Source organism: Lepus europaeus, chromosome 17 (assembly GCF_033115175.1).
Source record: "Lepus europaeus isolate LE1 chromosome 17, mLepTim1.pri, whole genome shotgun sequence".
In the NCBI taxonomy this organism is placed as follows: Eukaryota; Metazoa; Chordata; class Mammalia; order Lagomorpha; family Leporidae; genus Lepus; species Lepus europaeus.
Window position 1 is genome coordinate 84,598,373 of NC_084843.1, and position 5,478 is coordinate 84,603,850.

Below are 5,478 nucleotides of genomic sequence, written 5' to 3' on the forward strand. Positions count from 1 at the left end.
ATCTGATGCACATGGAAGGTAAAACTTCACTTTGGCCTTAGTAACAATGTTTATTTTAATGTGAGCCTAATTAAAAACAAATATGTGGGTGAGTATTTGGTGAAAAAAGAATCCAGAATTAACCGGAAAAATTACAGTATGATACAGACATGTAGTTTGGAAAATTTCCACAATCAGAAAATTATTTATAGTTCCAGGAGCACCCAGAAACATTAAAAATGTATCCTATGCTGATGACTATGATAGTGCTGGCACTCCAATGTGCTCAAATCCTATACGCATTACAGTTGCTAGGACAAATTCCAGCATTTAGAGTGAGTTGATGACCACACAATTATAAACTGAACCATGGCACCCATCATTTTCCTGTGTTAGAACTACCACAAATCAGGTTATGCATTATACTTTCAGGTGACAGTAGTAAATTCTAGCACAAAATAAATATGTACTGTATGGAAGGCATTTAATTTTGATTATATGGTGTATAAATTAGTAATTTGGCAGAAACAGAGTCATAATCATATACAGATGCCCTAATAATTGGATGGCAACTCAGGAATCTCTAGAGCATATGCAAACACATGGAGACTGAACACATGCTCCTGAATGAACAGTGGGTCATAGAAGAAATCAAAAGAGAAATAAAAATCTTTCTGGAAGCAAAGGAAGATAACAACACAACATATCAAAACTTATGAGATACAGCAAAAGCAGTGTTAAGAGGAAGGTTTATAGCAATAGGTGCCTACATCAAGAAATTGGAAAGGCACCAAATAAATGAGCTATCAATGCATCTCAAAAATCTGGAAAAACTACAGCAAACCAAACCAAAAAAAAAAAAACAGTAATAGAAAGGAAATAATTAAAATTAGAGAAGAAATTAACAGAATTGAATCCAAAGAAAATTACAAAAGATCAGCAAAACAAAGAGCTGTTTTTTTGAAAAAATAAACAAAATTGACACACCATTGGCCCAACTAACCAAAAAAGGAGAGAGAAGACCTAAATTAATAAAATTAGAGATGAAAAAGGAAATGTAACAACAGACACCACAGAAATAAAAAGAGTAATCAGAAATTACTACAAAAGAGTTTTATGCCAACAAACTGGGAAATCTAGCAGAAATTGATATATTCCTGGACACATACAACCTACCTAAATTGAGCCATGAAGATATAGAAAACTAAATAGACCAAAAACCAAGACAGAAATTCAAACAGTAATGAAGACCCTCCCAAAAATGAAAAGCCTAGGACCAGATGGATTAACTGCTGACTTCTACCAGACATTTAAAGAAGAACTAACTCCAATTGTTCTCAAACTATTCAAACCAGTTGAAAGAGAGGGAATCCTCCCAAATTCTTTCTACAAAGCCAGCACCACTTAATTCCTAAATTTAAGAACTAAAAAAACCCCAAAACATGAAGGAATACATGGACTTGAACATCTGAAAGAGCTCACTGTAGTGACACAATTTTGCAAAAGCATGTACATGGAAGGAGTTAGACAACTTAGAGAAATGTGAGCCACTTTATGACTTCCAAAAGAGAATGCTGACTAGGAACAGCAAATGCTTTCAGGGCTACAATTGGCATGTATATTAATATTGAATAGAAGGGAATAATTTTGTAGAAGCAATATTACTGACAAACAGTATACAGGAATTTTGTGGAATAGAAACCCTTACATATATAGTTATGAAATAAAATAAATTTGACAGAACTTAAATCAACAATATTTTCAGTATATAACCAGAATATTTTTGAAATATAACATTGATCTAAAGAAATGACTTTAGAAAATTTCCAAAATCAAATATAAATGTAAAGTTCCCAAAGAATCCATGAAATATAACAAAATATATGATTTGCAAAGGAGAATGATAACGCTGATGCTAAGTGTTTCTACGCAATGTTGTACATGTGCATTGTAAAAAGCTGGCAGAATTTCTGTAAAGTTGATTACATTACAAAGACAGCAATGTTTTCCATAGGTAACATGTTCCAATATTGACATACTATTAATGGAAAAAACTAATGGTTATAAATTCAATAATATAAATGGAATAAAGTATGTTATTCATTATGTAAACAGGTGATTATAATCAACTGAAGTGTAAATTTTAAATAAATTATTCACATATGACATGATTCATTACATTTTGATTCCTGTGAGTAGAAATTAGCAATTTGTTTGGATTTGTAGAATTCTATGCAGACATGGTGGAAATTTTGAAAAATATTTCTAAAATTATATTTATGAAAAAACTATATAATTGCAAGAATATTAATCCAAACCAGTTCTTATTTAGCATAGTAATTCCTTTTTTTTTCTTTTTTTTTTTGACAGGCAGAGTGGACAGTGAGAGAGAGAGAGACAGAGAGAAAGGTCTTCCTTTTGCCGTTGGTTTACCCTCCAATGGCTGCTGCAGTAGGCGCACTGTGGCCGGCGCACCGCGCTGATCCGATGGCAGGAGCCAGGTGCTTCTCTGGTCTCCCATGGGGTGCAGGGCCAAGCACTTGGGCCATCCTCCACTGCACTCCTGGGCCACAGCAGAGAGCTGGCCTGGAAGAGGGGCAACTGGGACAGAATCTGGCACCCCGACCGGGACTAGAACCGGTATGCCAGCGCTGCAAGGTGGAGGATTAGCCTAGTGAGCCACGGCGCCGGCTTAGCATAGTAATTCTAAAGCAAAGATAAAAGTGTCTCAATCTAGCATGCAGAAATTTTCAAGGTCAACATTGAATTATGTGTACCATTAAAACCATGAAATGTTCTAAAGCACATGTGTTGTTGGAAAAGTGAAAGGATCCAATATTTCAATGTGGATTTCAGGAAATGCACACATGAAAGTTCTAAGATGATGTATGGAATTTTATTTGAAATATTGACTCACAATAACAAATGGCAAGTTGATGTTCACTTTTCAAGGAAGACAGATGATAAATGTAGGTGAAAAATGATACAATGTAATATGAAGCAAGAATTGAGACTGTGATGCACATAGCATGATAATTTTTTTTTGGATTTCCTGTGAATAGAACTGAGTCATTTATTAGGAGCATTAACAAAGTAACAAACACATGTACAGAATGTGAATGAACATATCAATTAAATGAACTCTTAAGAATACAGAGAAATCATCATAATTTAAAGCATAACAAATTCAAGTTAATGCAATGAAAGTATACAAAATTTCACTTTTGACAAAATGGCCAAGGTAACTGTTCTTTCCATACAGTCCACAGATTACTCCCAGTTGATCCTCTTCCAGTCCAGCTCTCTGCTTTGGCCCAGGAGTGCAGTGGAGGATGGCCCAAGTCCTTGGGCCCTGCACCCACATGGGAGACCAGGAGGAAGCACCTGGCTCCTGGCTTCGGATTGGTGCAGTGCACCACCCATGGCAGCCATTTGGGGGGTGAACCAATGGAAGGAAGACCTTTATCTCTGTCTCTCTCTCACTAACTCTGCCTGTTAAAAAAAAAAAAGAAAGAAATTAAAACTGGTGAGGAAGTTAAAAAAATTCCAAGTAGATTTAATGGATATTATTGAAAAATATTTCCAAAATTTCACTTACAAAAATACAAAATTTGCAGGAATTTAACCTAGAAATATTTATGCTACTCAGTGAAATTTTAAAGTAAGTATAACAGAATGTATTATTCAGTAAACTTTTAAACTTAAAGGAAAAATATGGCCAAAGAGAACTGTACTTTGGAAAATTTCAAGAATCTAAGATTTAAGATCATTTAATTTTTAGTTCCCTTGGTATTCAGAAAAGTAAATATAAATTGTCTGTCAATGAGTATAATGGCACCAAGGCCTAGAAGATTCCAGAAAACTATACTGGGAGTTGATAACTACTCATTGAAGAATGACAAATATGTTTTCTCAGAGGTATAGTGGCTAATATACAGATTATGAAACAAATTCATTGTATGGCTGGTGCCGCTGCTCAGTAGGCTAATCCTCCACTTGTGGCACTGGCACCCTGGGTTCTAGTCCTGGTCGGGGCACTGGATTCTGTCCCAGTTGCTCCTCTTCCAGTTCAGCTCTCTGCTGTGGCCCAGGAGGGCAGTAGAGGATGGCCCAAGTGCTTAGGCCCTGCACCCACATGGGAGACCAGGAGAAGCATCTGGCTCCCAGCTTTGGATCAGCATGGTGCACCGGCCACAGTGCGCAAGCCATAGTGGCCATTTGGGGGGTGAACCAATGGAAAAAGGAAGACGTTTCTCTCTGTCTCTCTCTCACTGTCCACTCTGTCTGTAAAAAAAAAAAATTCATTGTATGTGAGTGAGGCTGACATATTGGGATTTGATTGTTTATAATTCTTTGTCTATATTTTATGAACAGTAGTCTTTCTACTTTTTCTTGTTGAACTCTTTACTAGGTGGTGCATTAAGCCTGTGACTATGAAGTAAATAAATATGTTATCACAAAACCTGAAAAAGAAAGGAAGGAAAAGGAAGGAGGGAAGCATAATTATATTCTTAGAATTCTATTTTTTTTTTTGACAGGCAGAATGGACAGTGAGAGAGAGAGACAGAGATAAAGGTCTTCCTTTTTCTGTTGGTGGTGAACCAACAGCACCAATGGCTGCTGTGGCTGGCACGCTGCAGCTGGCACACAGCGCTGATCCAAAGCCAGGAGCCAGGTGCTTCCTCCTGGTCTCCCATGTGGGTGCAGGGCCCAAGGACCTGGGCCATCCTCCACTGCACTCCCAGGCCACAGCAGAGAGCTGGACTGGAAGAGGATCAACTGGGACAGAACCCGGCACCCCAACCGGGACTAGAAGCCAGGGTGCCCATGCCACAGGCAGAGGATTAGCCTATTGAGCCATGGCGCTGGCCAGTTTTATTTTTGAACTACATGAAATCTGTTCTCTTTATATTAATAAAAATACATTATTAAAATTATACATTCTATTGGGTTTTACACGTGAAATGATTGCTGGTTATAGCTATAGCTATAGCAATTTAACAGCAAAATTAATCAAATCGATGTACATTAAGAAAACAAAAAAAAAAAACAGTTATCTAGAGTAAACCAAGGGAAATCCTGAAGTGGAATGATTTGACTCAAAGTAAAGGCACCTGCTATGAATATAGAAAAATAACTTTCATTTTCAAGGTAAAATAAAATAGAATTAGATAGCCACGACTTGTTTCAAAGAGAAAACAAGTACAGGGATTGTTTACTAGGTGAGAAAGGCTGGTTACAATTCAGTTAAAAATCTGCTGATCCAACATCAGCTGATTACTACTCCAGAGTGGTTAACATTGTACATCCTTAACCACTCCAGTCTTCTCCTCCCTCGCCTTCATATTTGAAGATATATTATGAGGGTTGCACTGTGTACAGACCAAGTAGCAGATTTGCCATCTGTTCCTCTTAAAATTATTTTAAAAGGTATTCTGAGGCAATTAACAAAGCAAACATAAGTAGCTTTCATTAAGTTCATTGATACATAGACACTGC